We start from the raw sequence: 19,137 nt of genomic DNA, 5'->3' as shown, positions 1-19,137 counted from the left end.
TCTTTCTTGTTCATCTTCTTTACGTGCACTTATTTTAGTATGTTTATCCTATCTTATAGATCTATATAAGTGAGTATATACCATGTGTGTCTTTCTGCTCCTGGGATACCTCATTCAGGATGATCTTTTCTAGATCCCACCATCTGCCTGCAAATTTCATGATTTCCTTGTTTTTATTTGCTGAGTAGTATTTCATTGTGTAAAAGTACAACAATTTCTGTATCCATTCCTTCGTTGATGGACATCTGGGTTGTTTCCAGGTTCTGGCTATTAGGAATAAAGCTGCTACAAACATGGCTGAGCAAATGTCCTTTTTGTGTATTTTAGCCTCTTTTGGATATATGCCTAGGAGTGGTATGGCTGGATCTTGAGGAAGCACTGCTCCTAATTGCCTGAGAAAGTGCCAGATTGATTTCCAAAGTGGTTGTACAAGTTTACATACCCACCAGTAATGAAGGTGGAGGGAACAGGGTTTTTAAAGGACAAAACCACAAGTGGGGAAATTTTAAGCCTTTTTTTAATTTTAGGCACCAAGGCCATAGTAGTCCTGGCTTGTCCATCTGGAGGGTATCTGCTCCTGTTAGGAAGGGGGACTGATTAGCACATTTTTTTTTTCTTAGTTGCAGGGCTAGGTGACCTTGGTCACCAGCTAGGGGCTATCTGTGTGGGAGACTGATAGCCATCTGGTCTGGTTGCCAAGCAATGATATCTTTCAAGGCCCTCAAGACTGGGCAGTTGGGTCTGTCTTAACTTGTCTGCTTCTTTGTCTAAACTTGTGCCCAGGACCACAGTCAGTTGCCCCAGGAATTAAAGTTCAAGTTTTGGGTCTCTCATTTGTATGTTTAGAAAGCTTACATACATACAGTGTGTGGTAGAGTAATAAGAAGTTCTGGTTTGGACTCTCAGAGAAATATGTTATTTCATAGCCTATTTGTGTAGTACGCTATCCCATCTAGACTTGAATAATGTAGTCTATGATGTACACACAAAATAACATATTTGTGAAATAGTGTAAAAGGCATTATTTAGAGCAAAATCATTTCATTAAAGATTTGTAACTTTAGTATAGTTTCTAGAATAAAAGAAAATATTAGGGCGATAGAGAAGATAATTTTTATTATAAGCTGAAGTTATTAAACATTTTCCCTATTGTCTCTTTTTTTGTTACAAGTCAATACTTGTATCTCTTCACATAAAGTAATGTTGCTTCTTACAAAAATGAACTTATTCAGCCTTTAAAAACAAAGGATTATTCTAACTAAAGATTATTTAAAGAATTACTGTTGTATATACCTGGAGAAAATTGATAATGAGGCTGTTACACATCCCATAATGGTTAATTTATTGGTAGACGAGCCATTATTTCTATTGGAAAGCAAGGATGGCTTAGGTCTCCATAGTAACCAATAAAGATTAAGGTAAATGGAAGCTTGAATCATATAAACACTGACCACTGTCATTTCAGAAATTCTGATATAATCTCCAAATCTTGTAAGAAGATCCGTATTTTTGGATGCCACAATCTGAAACTTAAAATACCATCAATGTGATTTATCACACCCTTGAGGATTTCTGTTGGCTTTTGCAGAAAGTTTTTAATATTTACAGCTTTAAATATGATAGCCTTTGCTTTAAGGTAGATGACAGTAACTCAGTAATTGCCACAAGTAATAAGATATTTCCTCCTTCATCTCATTGTCCATGATTTTTTTTTGAGTCAGAACCTAAATGCAACCGGGCAGTAAGATGCTTTTTGTAGAATAAATTGCTTTGCCTCAACAATAAAATTGAAGCTGCTTCTATGTAAGGAATGGGTGAATGTCAATTGGGCAAATAATCTATATTTGATGCAATAAATAATAAATGATGATAACAATAGTAGACACTAACATTTGTTATGAATGACTTATTTATAAAACTATTCAAGCTACACAATGGCAGAACAAAGCAGACCTTATTATTGTGAACTTTTTCATAGGTGACAAAACTATATAGAAGGAATTAGTAATCTGAGAAAATGTCAACTGAAGGATGCTGATGATGTGAGGTGTGAGAATTCTAACCTAAGTACTTTACAAAGCACCAAAGTGTGTGTTTGTTTTTCTTCTTTTGTCTTCCTGTGGGTTGCAATATGAATATAGAGGTTGGTGGTGATCCAGAGAAATTATGGCAAAGAAAATGTTACTGCAGCTCAGCATGTTCTGAAGTTCTTCTTGAAGCTTTCATGTAAAATTAAGAGAGGTTTGCATATGAATGAGTGAACATTTTAAGGAATGGATATCTTTTTACATTGAACTTTTAGTTTTTAAATTTTCTTGATCTTCAGCATTTATATTTTAAGCACTCTTTTTCTTTCTTCCCTTTCTCCTTCTCCTTCCCCTTCTGCTAAACCATCATGGAAACCACATTTCTTTATATCACCAATATCTTCTGTTCAGAAAATATCAGGTCTTTTTGAGGCTCACAGATAGACTAAGATCCTCCCCTAAATCTTTTGAAAACATGCATATTTCTGGTGATCATTAAGTAGACATTTTGTAGTGCATACTGTCTCAGGCAAGGAAATATAATAATCAATAGATGCATGCAGTTAACTAATAAGCTGAGACTCCAGATTCACTCACACTTTCATTTTCACATGAAATGAAGTATGTAGGATGCGATATTATCTGCAAATTCTGTGATTTTTTTTTTTAGAAACTTCTTTAACTGTTTAGATATTAGAAAAAGAATTCAGCATTGTTTCATTTCAAGTTGTTCTAATTATATCAGAAACTTTTTATGAAATCCAAGTGCTTCATCAGAAAAGGTGCTTAACCTCTCAGATTGGATCTCTTCAGGAAATACTTGGTGCATCAAGCATTTAGAGTCATCACGAGAACACAGCTGACAAAGCCCTCCTGCTTTCCCACTGTTCACAAATTCTTTCCGTAGCCTCCTTTGCTTTTGGATGGTGCCTGCTTCACCACAACAGGCTGCTCCCGGCTCCCTGAATAAACCAGCCTTCATGTGGGGTTCCAGGCTCTGGTGCTTTTGATGTTGTTTGTTTGTTTGTTTGTTTTAAGTTCTCATTGGAATAGCTTTTTGGCTTTAGGTCCAGGGATTTTTCTTAAAACTTCCTCCTTTACACACACAGATATATACAAGCATACAGAGAGACATTTTTTCAATCTCTTTTTATTTTAATTAATTAATCAATCAATCAATTAATTAATTAATATTACAATTTATTCACTTTGTATCCCGGCTGTAGCTGCTCCCCCAGTCTCCTCCTTTTCCCACCCAGCCTTCCCACCCAAGTCTCCCCCATGACCCTTCCGTAGCGCAGAGGTAAGGACCTCCTCCCCTTCTATCTGACCCTACCCTATCAGGTCTCATCAGGATGGACTGCATCATTTTCCTCTGTGGCCTGGCAAGGCTGCATCCCCCGGGGAGAGGTGATCAACGAGCAGCTAAGTTCATGTAAGAGACAGTTCCTGATCCCCATGATTCCACTTGGAAACTGAGCAGTCTCTGGGCTTCCTCTGAGCAGGGGTTTTAGATCCCTTCCATGCATGGTCCCTGGTTGGAGTATCGGTCTCAGGGGCTCCCTTAGGCCCAAGAATTTTTGGCTCTGCTGGTCTCCTTGAGGATCAGCTGTCCCCTCCAGGTTTTTCTATCTCCCCTTTCTTACATAGGGTTCCCTGCACTCTGCCCAAAGTCTGGCTAAGAGTCTCAACATCTCCTTCGATGGTATAGTCTTTCAGAGGCCCCCTGTGGAAGGCTCCTGTCCTGTTCCCTCTCTTCTACTTCTGATGTCTATCCTCTGGCCTTTCTGAATGAGGTTTCAGCCTCTTCCCTAGGGTCTTCCTTGTCATCTACCTTCTTTAGGACTATAGATTTTAGTATGTTTATCCTATTATATTATATGGCAAATATCTACTTATAAGTGAGTACACACCATATGTGTCTTTCTACTTCTGAGTTACCTCACTCAGGATGATCTTTTCTAGTTCTATCCATTTGCCTGCAGATTTCATGATTTCCTTGTTTTTATTTTTTTACTTTCTTTTTAATTAATTTATTTTTATTAATTATATTTTATTCATGTTGTATCCCCGTTGTAGCTCCCTCCCTCATCCCCTCCTATTCTCACTCTCCCTCCCTCTCCTCATCCCATGACCCTCCCCAAGTCCACTGATAGGAGAGGTTCTCCTCCCCTTCCATCTGACCCAAGCCTATCAGGTCTCATCTGGACTGGCTATATTGTCTTCCTCTGTGGCCTGCTAAGGCTGCTCCCCCCTCAGGGGGAGATGATCAAAGAGCCAGTCACTGAGCTCATGTCAGAGACAGCCCCTGTTCCTCTAATTAGGGGACCCACTTGGACACTAAGCTGTCATGAGCTACATCTGTGCAGCTGTTCTAGGTTATCTCCATGCACAGTCTCCATGCACAGAAAAGACCCCTGTGTTTAGGCTTTTGGTTCTATTGCTCTCCTTGTGAAGCTTCTGTCCCCTCCAGGTCTTTCATCTACCCCTTCTTTTGAAAGATTCCCTGCACTCTGCCCAAAGTTTGCCTATGAGTCTCAGCATCTGCTTCAATACCCTGCTGGGTAGAGTTTTCAGAGACCCTCTATGGTAGGCTCTTGTACTTTTTTCTGCTTTCTCCCTTTTCCTATGTCTATCCTGTTTGCCTTTCTGAATGAAGTTTGATCATCTCACCCAGGGTCCTCCTTCTTGTTTAGCTTCTTTAGGAATATAGATTTAATATATTTACCCTATATTATAAGTCTAGTATCCACTTATAAGTGAGTATATACCATGTGTGTCTTTCTGCTTCTGGTATACCTTACTTGGGATGGTCTTTTCTAGCTCCCAGCATTTGCCTGCAAAATTCATGATTTCATTTTTTTTAATTGTTGGGTACTACAACATTGTGTAAATGTACCACAATTTCTGTATCCATTCCTCAGTTGAGGGACATCTGGGGTGTTTCCAGATTCTAGCTATTACGAATAAAGCTGTTACAAACAAATTTGAGCAAATGTCCTTGTTGTATATTTGAGAATATTTTGGATATATGCCTAGGAGTGGTATTGCTGGATATTGAGTTAGCACTATTCTTAATTTTATGAGAAAGTGCCAGATTGATTTTCAAAGTTGTTGTACAATGTTACTTTCCCACCAGCAATGGTGGAGGGGCCCCCTTTCTCCACATCCTTGCTAGCATGTGCTGTTCCTTGAGTTTTTGATCTTAGCATTTCTGATGGGTCTAAGATCCAGTCTGAGATTTTCTTTATTTTTATTTCCCTAGTGAGTAATGACAATGAGCATTTCTTTAAGTGCTTCTCAGCCATTCAAAATTCCTCCTTTGTGAATTCTTTGTTTAGCTCTATATCCCATTTTTAAATTGGATTGTTTGGTTTATTGGTGTTTACTTTCTGGAGTTATTTATATATTTTGGATATTAGTCTTTTGTCAGATGTAACGTTGAAGTTTTTTCCCCCCTCTTTGTAGGCTGACAGTATTCTATTGACAGTTTCCTTTGCCTTACAGGTGTTTTCCATTTTATGAGGTCCCATTTATTAACTGTTGGTCTTGGAGCCTGAGATGTTGGTGTTCCTTTCAGGAATTATTCTCCTGCACTACAACAGGGTAGGATCCGGGGAGGATATGAGGTTGACTCTAGCTGAGACCCGTAGTGGCGGGATCATGGAGACTGAATTGGCCAACCTTTAACTAGAGAGGACTCCTTAGTAGAGGGAGGTACAACACCAGCCCACCCACAAAAACTTAGACCCAAAATGTACCCTGCCTTCAAGATTTACAGGGATAAAGATAGAGCAGAGATCCAGGGAATGTCTAAGCAATCCATGGAGCAACCTGAGACCCTCCCCATGGGAGAGAGCCAACCCCTGAGACTGACAACTACACAACATTCTGCTGTACTTGCAGACAGGAGCCTAGCTTAGCTAGGCTAAGCTAGAGACTCTAACCAGAAAAGGATCAAAACAGATTCTGAGGTCATAGCCAAAGCTTTGTGGAGCTGAGGGATCCTTGTGAAAGATAAAAGGACCTAGAAGAGACAGGAGCTTCAAAAGAAGAACAGTAGAGCCAACTAAAATGGCCCCAGGGGTTCTGTGGAGACTGAAGCACCAATCAAGAATCATGTATGGAGTGGATATAGCACCCCTTTATACATATATACACAAGGGGAAACTTGGACTTCTTGTGGGTTCTCTAGTAAAGTGAATGAGAACTGTTTCTGACATGGACTCTGTTGCATGCTTTTCAATCAGTTCCCCATGGTGGGGCTGCCTTACCAGGCCACTGTGGAAGAGGATATACTCAGTCCTAATGAGTCTTGAAGGGCTGGGTGGGTTAGTCAGGAACCACGGACTGCTGCAGTCAGAAAGGAATTAGACCATAGAGCAGCTACTGGACACTTACTAACTTCCTTTTCTAGAAAGACTTGGTCCCATGGACATTACTCCTTGGGATAGGATAGAGAGATTACAGGAGCTTTGTGGAGTTTATGAGGATGGGACTAGAGACCCTCTAAATGATCACTCCTATTACAAAAGATGTTTAAAAACAACTTAAAAAGAACTTGCTCAGGTACAAACAGCAGCTTAGAATTAAGAATAAGTCCAGTTTGTTTAGCACCTTTTTGTTGTTTTGCCACTTATTTTAACTGCAAGATTTTGACCAGATGACCTATGATGTGAAGGTTTGTCTGAGAAAAGCACTGGGTTAATGATTAAATATGCTTCCATGCTTGCAATGTAGTCACTGTACTGTGTATGTGGAGGACAGCTTACTATATTCTGTTCTGTGAGTTCTTGGGTACAATCACTGTACCATGTATATAGAGTACAGCCTGCTATATTCTCTTTATTGTCGTTTGTGGGTCTTTGTGGAACAGGCAATATTTTTGAGAAAGATAAAAAGATTTTTGATCATTTAGAAAAAAATGTATAAGGAAATGATTTAGCAATAAAAGACTGGGATTGACTCTGCTCGCAGAGAAGAAGAGAACATGAGTAGACACTGGAGACTGCCTCCCAGGAACAGTCACTTGAAATGAGTTATCCCTCAGTTTGTACCTGTCCAAGTGTGAAGTGCTTTTCTCTCGCTTGGATTTGGATCCATTTCTCCTAATCTCAAAACCCACAATTGGCTGAGGCTGGTCCCTGGCAGTAGGAAAGGGGAAAAGAGAGAAGGAGGGTGGGACCAGGATGAGAGGAAGATGGGGACTACAATTGGGATGTAAAGTGAACAAGCCAAAAAAAAAAAAAAAAAAAAAAAAAAAGAAAGAAAGAAAAACCCAGCCTTTTCCTTTTTTAAGCTGACTTCATCAAATATTTTATTATACAATAAATCTACTTTCTTCTGTCACATCTAGCCTTAACAGTCTGGTTTTGTTTACACTTGCCTAGATATTTTCTAAATTTTACCTCCCTCTCACATGAGTTATTCTAAATTTTTATGGAATTGACACAGTGACAATTTCTATCTTGTCTCTTTCTTCCTGGGATATTTATATATAAACTGTGGAGTATATCAAATTACATTTTAATAGCATTACTATTTCAATGCAACTTTTGCCCATGAAATCATATTTTCTGTAAAGATTGTTCAATGTTAACTACTCTAGATTTATAGCTCTCAATAATGTTAAAAAATTCATCCCTGAACATGTTATATGACTTGTTATATGACTTTTAGTGAAAAAAACATATGTATGGAAATATATATTACAAAGGGGACACACACACACACACACACACACACACACACACACACACACACGTTTCCAAACAAGGAAGGGTGCACATAGAGCAGCCATACTGCTTTCGTTGCATTGATATTATGTAACTGCTATCTGTCAACAGAAATGTATATATATATGTATATATTGAATAACAAGCTCTGGTTAGATTTGCTGGTGTCATCAAGTGGTCCTAGGGACCATGTGGAAATAATAAAATTTGACCACAGGGATGATATAAAAGTAAATAGAAAGCAGAGGAACAACATTACTGTGTATGTTTACTTAATATGTGTGATTGTGTAAGTTTAAATGCTCTGAAAGGGAAAATTTACAAAAAGAGATATAAAAACTTAATCATTACATGGTTTTATTTCATTCTTAAAGAGAAAATCTATGTACCTGTAAAATTAAGACATTAAATTCTAAGCTTAAAAAGACCTTTTGTTACTGTTAGTAGTTTGTTTTTCTTTTCTTTGAAAATATTTTCTCATTACCCAGTGAATTTGCTCTCCTATTTTTAATAGAAAAACAAGGCAGCAAGTGCCAGAGAGGTTCCCAGTGGAGAGATAGTTAAAAGTAGAAAAGAAATATAATTTCAAATAACTTACTTCCTATCCTGAAATCTCAGAAAAGAACATTCTTACTCTGTTAGGAACAAAAAGTCTCATTGAAACTTGGAATATAAGAGTATTTCCACAGAATGCATTAGATTCCATTGTAAGTCTATTATCAATAGTCGCCCATTTAATGGACACCCTTTTCCTTCATCTATCCAGTAAATTTGGTTTCAATCTTGTTGAAAAAATTTTCAGCATTCTATTTATGTGTAAACCATCACCTTGAGAATATATTTTTCAAGTACTGTTTATTTATAGCCATAAAGTAATATTATATGTTGAAAGCATTAAATATTGAGCTATGAATATATTTCACTAGGGTTTATTTTTTTTCTAGCAGAATGACTGCTTCACTTATTCCATCTTTGATGGTATGCCTATTCTCAATGCCCCAAGCTTGCTATGCAGTAGCCTCTCAATAAACACACACACACATAATAATAAAAAAGAAAGTTGTAAAATGCCCATGAGATCTAGAGTAAGACAAGAAAGTAGAAATGGCTTTGAACAAAGCCTAGCTTAGTTAGAGGAATGAGTCCATGCAAAAGCAGATGAGAAAAGAGGTTTGAAAAGTTGGCCTAAGGTTGAAGCCTTGTGAGATTTTTCTCCTTCTATGTTAGCATGTCTATTACTGTTTTCCTTGTTCAGCTTATGTTTAAGCAGCCACATCACATAGATAAGACTTTATGGATGTAGTTTCTCTAACATTTGTAGGAGACAACTTCTCACAGATAATTTTCTTTTCCTTTGACTCTTACAATCTGCTGCTCCTTCTTCCACAGTGATTCCTGAGCCTTAGGTACAGGTGTTGGGCCTGGGATCTGCAACTTCAGCACACAACAAAATCCTGAGGAATAGTCTTTTCCAGGAAACAGGACACCAATTGGTTATCTAGCACAAAATGTTTATCCCTGGATCCATACATACAGGTAACATTATAAATACTAAACAGATTTACATATTTGGAACTCACATATACACCCTTATAAAAAAAGGATCATGAATTAGAATGAGAAAAAGTCAGTACAGTACGTTGGAGGGGTAATCAGAAGGAAAGTGAAGAAAGAAAATGTAATTGTATTACAATGTTTTTATTTGTGTGTGTGCTATATTTGTGTGTGGTATGTATGTGTGTATATATTTCATATGTACATATATCATGTGGTTATCTATCATATATATGTACATAAGATACAAACACACACACAACCAAGGAACATTCATGGAGATAATCTAGAACCCCTGCTCAAATGTAGCCCTTGGAGCTCAGTCTCCAAATGAGCTCCCTAATAATGGGAACAGAGACTGTCTCTGACATGAACTCAGTGGCTGGCTCTTTGATCATCTCCCCCTGAGTGGGGAGCAGCCTGACTAGGCCACAGAGGAAGACAATGAAAGACAGTCCTGATGAGATCTGATAGGCTAGGGTCAGATGGAAGGAGAGAATGTCCTCCACTCACAGTGGACTGGGGAAGGAGTATGGGAAGAGATGAGTGAGGGAGGGAGGTCAGGATTGGTGGCAAACGAGGGTGGGACTACAGCTGGAATAAAAAGTGAATAAATTGTAATAAATTAAAATTATATTAAAAAACATTAAAAAACACACACAAGCTGAGACAATCCTGGAGATGGAAAACCTAGGGAAGAGAACAGGAACTACAGACAAAAGCAGCACCAACAGAATATAAGAGATGGAAGAGAGAATCTCAACGGTAGAAGATATAATTGAAGAAATCAATACATCAGTCAAAGAAAGTGTTAAATCTTAAAAGTCCATGACATAAAACTTCCAAGAAATATGGGACAGTATGAAAAGAACAAATCTAAAAATAATAGGAATAAAAGGAGAAGACTCCATGTTCCAAAGCCGAGAAAACATTTTCAATAAAATAATAGAAAACTTCCCCAAACTAAAGAAAGAGATGCCAACAAACATGCAAGAAGCCTACAGAACACCAAATAGATTGGTTCAGAAAAGAAAATCCTCCTGTCACATAATAATCAAAACAGTAAATGTTCAAAACAAAGAAAACTAAAAACTGCAAGGGAAAAAGGCCACGTCACATATAAAGGAAGACCTATCAGAATTATACCTGACAACTCACCAGAAACTCTAAAATCAAGAGCTTGGGCAGATATCGTACAGACACTATGAGACCACAGATGCCAGCCCTTAACTTCACCCAGCAAAACTCTTAACCACCATAGATGGAGAAACCATTCCCCTGACAAAAAACAAATTTAAACAATACCTATCCAGAAACAAAGCCCTACAGAAGATACTAGAAGGAAAACTACAATCCCAGGATGCTATTCACACCCAGGAAAACACAGAAAATAACTTGATAACAGCAAAACCAAAAGAGGGTAGACACCTCTCTCTCTCTCTGTGTATCTTTGTCTCTGTCAGCCTGTCTCTCTCTTTCTCCCACAACCAACACCAAAATAACAGAAATTAACAACCACTGGTCATTAATACTTCTCAACATCAATGGCCTCAACTCACCAATAAAAAGACGTAGGCTAACAGAATGGATGCATAAACAGGACCCATAATTTTGTTGTATATAAGAAACACACCTCAGCAAAAAAGATAGACATTAACTCAGAGTAAAGGGCTGGAAAAGGTTTTCCAAGCAAACAGACACAAGACGCAAGCTGGGGTAGCTTTTCTAATATCCAATAATATCTAATAATAATTTCTAAAAAGCTGGGGTAGCTTTTCTATTGTCTAATAAAATAGACTTTCAACCAAAGTGAATCAAAAGATATGGGGAAGAACATTTCATACTTATCAAAGTAAAAATCAACCAAGGTGACATCTCAGTTCTAAACATAGATGTTCCAAATGCAGGAGCACCCATATTCATAAAAGAAGGATTACTAAAGCTTAATTCACACATCAAACTTCACGTGTTAATAAATGAGACTTCAACACGCTTCTCTCATCAATAGAAACTAAACAGAAAAATAAGAGCTAACCAATGTTATGTGTCAATTGGGCCTAACAGATATCTACAGAACATTCCATCCAAACACAACAGAACACAATTTTTTCTTAGCACCTCATGGTACCTTCTGTAAACTGATCACATACTTGGACACAAAGCAAGCCTCAACAAATACAAGAAAATTGAAATAACACCTTGTATTCTATCAGAACATTATGGATTAAAGCTAGACTTCAATAACAATAGAAAAAACAGAATGCATACACACTCGTGGAAACTGAACAATTCTTACTTAATGACCACTGTGTCAGGGACAAAATAAAGAAATAATTAGATTTTCTAGAATTCAATAAAAATGAAGGCACAACATGTCCAAACTTATGGGACACACTGAAAGCAGTGATAAGAAAAATGTCCATAGCACTAAGTGTCTTCATAAGAAAAGTAGAGAGAGCTCATACTAATAACTTAACAGCTCATATGAAAATTCTAGAAAAAAAGTAAAGAAGCAAACACACCAAAGAGTAGTCAACAGCAGGAAATAATCAAACTCAGGACTGAAATCAATAGCCTAGAAACAAAAAGATCAATAAAATCAATCAACGAAACAAAACCAAGAGTTGGTTCTTTGAGAAAATCAACAAGATAGACAAACCCTTAGTGAAACTAACTAAGAGACAGAGGGAGAGTATCCAAATTAATAAAATCAGAAATGAAAAGTGGCATATAACAACAGACACTGAGGAAATCCAAAGAATCATTAGATAGTACTTTCAAAAACCTGTATGCCACAAAATTGAAAAATTGAAAGGAAATGGATGATTTCTTGATAGATACTACTTATAAGAGTTAAATCAAGAACAGGTTAACAATTTATTTTTTTTTTAATTTTTTTTTAAAATTATTTAATTTAATTTTATTTTTTTTAAATCTTTTATTTTTTTTATTAATTGCACTTTATTCATTTTGTATCCCCCCATGAGCCCCTCCCTCCTCCCCTGCCGATCCCATCCTCCCTCCCCTTTCTGCATGCATGCCACTCCCCAAGTCCACTGATAGGGGAGGTCCTCCTCTCCTTCTTTCTGATCTTAGTCTATCAGTTCTCATCAAAAGTGGCTGCATTGTCCTCTACTGTGGCCTGGTAAGGCTGCTCCCCCCTCAGGGGGAAGTGATCAACGAGCAGGCCAATCAGATTATGTCAGAGGCAGTCCCTCTTCCCATTACTATGTAACCCACTTGGACACTGAACTGCCATGGGCTACACCTGTGCAGGGGTTCCAGGTCATCTCCACAAATAGTCCTTGGTTGGAGTATGAGTCTCTGGGAAGTTCCCTGTGTTCAAATTATCTTGTTCTGTTGCTCTGCTTGTGGAGTTCCCGTTCCCTCCAGCTCTTACTATTTCCCACTTCTTACATAAAATTCCATTCACTCTGCCCATCAGTTGGCCATAAGTCTCAGCATCTGCTTTGACAGTCTATACTGCAGAAGCTTTCAGAGGCCCTCTGTGGCAGGTTTCAAGGTTGTTTCCTGTTTTCTTCTGGCTTTCAGAGGCCCTCTGTAGCGGGTTCCGAGGTTGTTTCCTATTTTCGTTTTCTTCTGATGTACATCCTCTTTGCCTTTCAGGATGGGGATTGAACATTTTAGTTAGGGTCCTCTCTTTTGCTTAGTTTGTTTAGATGTACAGCTTTTAGTGGGTTTATTCTATATTGTATGTTTATATGAGTGAGTATATACCGTGAGTGTCTTTTTGCTTCTGGGTCAACTCACTCAGGATGATCCTTTCCAGGTCCCACCATTTACCTGCAAATTTCATGATTTCCTTATTTTTCATTGCTGAGTAATACTCCATTGTATAGATGTACCACAGTTTCTGCATCCATTCTTCAGTTGAGGGGCATCTGGGTTGTTTCCAGCTTCTGGCTATTAAAAATAAAGCTGCTACAAACATGGTTGAACAAATGTCCTTGCTGTGTACTTGCGCCTCTTTTGGGTATATGCCTAGGAGTGGTATGGCTGGATCTTGAGGAAGCGCTATTCCTAGTTGTCTGAGAAAGCGCCAGATTGATTTCCAGAGTGGTTGTACCAGTTTACATTCCCACCAGCAGTGGAGAAGGGTTCCCCTTTCTCCACAACCTCTCCAGTATGTGTTGTCCCTTGAGATTTTCATCTTGGCCATTCTGATGGGTGTAAGGTGAAATCTCAGGGTTGTTTTGATTTGCATTTCCCTAATGGCTAATGAGGTTGAGCATTTCTTTAAGTGCTTCTCTGCCATTCGATATTCCTCTGCAGAGAATTCTCTCTTTAGCATTCCTGTATACAAAAGACAAAAGGGCTGAGAAAGAAATTAGAGAAACAACACCATTCACAATAGCCACAAATGACATAAAGTACCTTGGTGTAACCCTAACCAAGCAAGTCAAAGACTTGTATGAAAAAAATTTCAAGTCTCTGAAGAAAGAATTAGAGGAAGATATGAGAAGATGGAAAGATCTCCCATGCTCATGGCTTGGCAGGATTAACATAGTAAAAATGGCAATCTTACCAAAAGCAATCTACAGATTTAATGCAATTCCCATCAAATTGCCAACACAATTCTTTACAGACCTGGAAAGAAAAATTCTCAACTTCGTATGGAATAACAAGAAACCGAGAATTGCTAAAACAATCCTCTACAATAAAAGATCTTCTGGAGGTATCTCCATCCCTGATCTCAAGCTGTACTATAGAGCAACAGTTATAAAAACTGCATGGTACTGGCATAGAAACAGAATGGTGGATCAATGGAATCGAACAGAAGACCCAGAAATAAACCCACACACTTACGGACACCTGATTTTTGACAAAGATGCCAAAACCATACAATGGAAAAAAGATAGCATCTTCAACAAATGGTGCTGGTCTAACTGGATGTCTACATGTAGAAAAATGAAAATAGATCCATACTTATCACCCTGCACAAAACTGAAGTCCAAGTGGATCAAAGACCTCAACATAAAACCAGACACATTAAATCGGCTAGAAAAAAAAGTGGGGAATACCCTAGAACTCATTGGTACAGGAGAAAACTTCCTGAACAGAACACCAACAGCACAGGCTCTAAGAGCAACAATCAATAAATGGGACCTCATGAAATTGAAAAGCTTCTGTAAAGCAAAGGACACCGTCATCAAAACAAAGCGACTGCCTACAGATTGGGAAAGAATCATCACCAACCCTCTATCTGACAGAGGACTCATATCCAATATATATAAAGAACTAAACAAGCTGAAAAGCAACAAACCAAGTAATCCACTTAAAAAATGGGGAACAGAGCTAAAGAGAGAATTCTCTGCAGAGGAATATCGAATGGCAGGTTAACAATTTAAATAGACCTATAACCTCTAAGGAAATAGATGGAGCCATCAAAAAGGCAGACGGGAGCCTTACATGACTGTCCTCTGGGAGGCTCCACTCAGCAGTGGATTGAGACAGATGCAGGTTCTTGCAGCCAAGCATGGGGCAGATCTCTGGGGATCCTGTGGAAATGTTGGAGGAAAGGGGAAAGAACTTGAATGGTACAGGAACCTCAGAAAAAGATCAACAGTGACACATCCCATGAGGACTTAGAGAGATTGAGACATCAACTAAGAAACACGTGTGGGGTGGAAATAAGGCTCCTGCACATATATGGCCAGTGGGTGGCTTGATCCTCATGTTGGTAGCCTCAGAAGTGGACTCTATTGCCTGTTTTTGACTCCCTCCTGACAGGACTGCCTTGCATGGCTTCAGGGGATGAGGATATACTCAGTCATGATGTAATTTGATGTGCTGGGGAAGAATGATATGGGGAAGTGGCTCACTTTTTCTGTTAGGAAAGGGAAAAGGGAAGGGGGGAGAAGGAGGGGGAACTGGGAGGTGAGAAGAGAGGAGGCACCCTAGGGATATAAAGTAAATAAACTTAAAATAAAAAAATAAAAAGTAAATAAACTTAAAATAAAAGATAAAAGAATTTTAGAGTACATAGATATTGGTGTAGCCATCATCAAAAACAAGATTCAGAATAACCCATCAAATTCTCTTACCACATTTCCTTTCTGAAAATGTATGGCTCTTCATGCATCTTTGGAGTTTCATTTGTCCACAAAGTTATATAATCTGAATTTTAGAAGCTATGCATTCTGCTTACTGTCTTTAAGTTTATTGCTGCTTTTGAGATGTGTCCACATTGTTGTACTCAACTGTTTTTGTTAATTTTATTGCACGATAGTAGTATCCCATTGTATAGAAGTACTTTAGTTTATATATGCAACTTCTTGAATGACTAATGATGTAGCGCATATGTTCATGTGTTTATTTTCAGCCATATAATTTCTTTAATGACCTGATAATTAAAGCCTTTGTCTTCTATTTCTCAGGGTTGGTGTTTCATTTTTTTTGCTTCTGAGTTTGATAGCTCAGTATATATTTTAGAGGAAGCCTTTTCAACTCTCTCTTATCTATCTATCTGTCTGTCTGTATATCTATCTAATCACTTTACAGTCTGATCCCAGCCCCCTTCCTCCTTTCCTCCCAGTCCTACCCTCAGGGCCTCCACTTCCCATTCCCCTCTCTCCTTTTTCTCAGAGAAGCAAAGGTCCTCAAAGAGTACCAAACCACCCTGACACTTTTCCAGTGGGATAGGATGTCCTTGTATGGCCTCAGTGGGAGAGGATGCACTTGATCCTGTTGTGACTGAGTTAGTATTTGTTGAATTAAAAAGAGGAGGCTCTGATGTGCTGGTTCTGTGAGACCACACCCACCCTGAAGCCTATGGGTGTCATATGCTGAAGATTGAAAATGTCTGCTTGGTAGATAGAATGTCTTCTAAAAAACAAGCTGAATTTGGAACTGAATTTAAAAGGCACTCCTTTCATACTTGTGGAAAATGTATCTGATGCAAGAAAACAAACAGATTCTTCAATCAGATGCCCATCTGAAAAACTGGAGTTCTCTGCTTATTACCTGTAAGAACTGCATCATTTGGAAATACGTATTCATATGTAACACATATATCAATGCAGTAACAATTAATGAAAAAATATGGCATGAATTTGAAGGAAGGTGGAAAGGGGGTTATGGGAAAGTTTGGAAGGAATGAAGGGAAGGAGAAATGTTGGAATTATATTATCAAAAATGAAGTCGAATTTTAAAAAGAAAAAAGAGCCTTCATATTTTACAACTTTTCCTCTATCCGGAAGGAGAGAGTGGTGTGTGTAACCCTCAGATATACCTTGCTCAGCAGTGGGATAAGAGGAGTTAATTGCACTGATTTTCCTCTAGTTTTAAGGTGGATACAGAAAAAGCAACAACACCAATAAAAACAAACAAACAAACAAAAAACTACATCAAAGCTGGATTCTGATTGATCATAGTGAAAAACAAAAGAGAAGTAACTTTTGGGAGCTCGAGGTGTGAATAAAAATGACAGTTTCTGTTTCTTAACCCACTGGCAAGTATGTTCCCATATAGGCCACACTCACAATGTTTCACATGCTGCAGTCACACAAGCACACACACACACACAAACACGAAAAAAAATGCTAAAGCCTTAGAAACCAGTACAAAAATTTGGCTGCTGAATAAATGATTTGTAAGACCAAAGAACATTAATTAAGTTGTGTAACAGGAGGCAGAGTAAAACATAGCAATTTTCACTAATGCTAATTTGTAAATGTCTTAAAGACATTTGGCTCATTAAGTACCAATAGGTTGATGTATATGTTAAAAGAAAAATAATGTGTAATAAAGAATCTATAGTCTTATTAGTCTGGGCATAGCTCTTAATCTTTGAGCACAGGAAGAGACTTTCATCTTTATGATATTAGAAAAACTGAATGTAATCTATCTATTATCAGTAGTGGGTAAAATGAATTCTGTTTTTATATTTGATTTTTTATTGTTGTTCCCAGAATTTTCTTCCTTTATAGCTTCTTTCTAAGTTTATCCATTTCTCTGCCTCTGATTTTGCTAACCTCTATTCTGATCTACTGAAATGATTAAAGTTTCAGCAGCTTTAAGTGTCCTTTCTCTTTGCAGATGTCTATTGCCTCACACTTATATCTTGCTTTTTCTCTCCACTGGTTATTATTGAAAGCAAGCTTATTCTATTTTTATATTATTCCCTTTCTCTCTTGGTCTTTCCTGGTAAGATATCTCCTGCATTTTTAGGTTTAAAATGATCTGTAAGATTATACCATTAGTTATAGATTATAACCATAGTTATAGTATGATGGCTCAACAAAAATATCAGATTTGTCAAATGCTCAATATAAAAGAATTTATCAGCTGGACTGAAATTCCTCATGTCATTCTCTTTGTGTCTGCATTTTTTAATTGGGGGGGTCTATGTTTTCTATAAATGTATGAGTTTAAATCACATATGAGGGAAGACTAGGAAACATGAATTAAAACATGTTAAAGGATAAGATGGCAATTTAATTGAAATGGAACAGAAATAAACTGTCATGGATGTGCAAATTTTTATCTTCCATCAGAATCATTGGCTATTCACCAGATGATTTCTTTCTAATTATTTGTGCTAAAGTATTAGCTTGGCATTGCTTTGGGCATCCACACACAGGTTTGAAAAAAGAAAGCATTACAATTTCAGGAAACTTCAACTTCAATGTTTTATATTGAAGTTCATGGAGGAACAACAACTCCTACTATGGTCTACAATGAATTGCCAACCAAACAGGCAGATGTAGATATTTTAGTGTGGTGTTTTGCTCAATGCAAAAATGATCCTAAATGCTGACAGCATATATACAGATGCACATATGGGTAGTTTCTTCTTCCCAGCATTATCACTTCATTTGCAGTCCTTTATTTATATGCTCATGTTCAACTATTAACTATCATTTATAGTTATAAGTGCTCAGTAAAAACTGATTTTTCACAATTGTAAAGATTAGGAACTTACATTAAGACATGGGTTACCTTGGTTTTATTTCCAACTCTGCTTTGAGTTAAGCTTTGTAATTTAAGGTAAGTAAATTACTTGTCTTTGACTTCATTTTTTTTTTGCTTTTGATTCTTTATTTGATTAGAACATAATCACTTAATTTCCTTCTTCCCTTTCATCCCTTTAATCCCTCCCATATACCCTTCTTTGCTTTCTTTCAAATATATGTTACTTTTCATTTATTGGTGTTGCATTCATGTATGTATATACTGCTGTTGAGTAGCAATGATCAATTTATGTTTAGTTGTGGGGAGCGGTGAAGGTGTGCATGTGTAGAAAGGGAGTCATGGCATACAGAAAATGGGGGTGGTTATCTGTTTTTGCAAGTAATTCGCAGCACCTGCAAGACATGGCACATGTTCTTCAAGGGGAATCTGAACCAATGGTCCTCTTTGAGATCTCTTTTGATATTAGAGGTTAAATCCCATTGCTTGTTTTGGTTATTCATGACTGATATCTTCTTTTTTCATGAAGGAAGATGAAGGCCAAGAAAGATGGTTGGAAGGAAAAAACATTTTAAAAATTATTATGGACTTTTCTTTTTTAATTAATGTATATTAATATTAAAAGATAATAAATTTTATTATGACATTGACACACCTTTTGCCAATGTAGTACAGCCAGTTTCACCATTCTTCCTCATTCCCTTTTCTCAGTTTTCACTCCCATAGTTTTCCCTAGTGAGCTACTTCATGGATTTCTTCAGATGTGCCTTTGGTTAAGCCTTACTCTGATAGTATGCTCTAGCTGTTAGACATGCCTGTATCAGTCATCTGGGACACTTTCCAGCCTTTTTGTCCATCAGGATATAAATACGGTTTGAACAGTACTGTTT

Source organism: Psammomys obesus, unplaced genomic scaffold, assembly GCF_907164565.1.
Source record: "Psammomys obesus unplaced genomic scaffold, mPsaObe1.curated_primary_1811, whole genome shotgun sequence".
Lineage (NCBI taxonomy): Eukaryota > Metazoa > Chordata > Mammalia > Rodentia > Muridae > Psammomys > Psammomys obesus.
Note: the sequence above shows the minus strand (reverse complement) of the source record.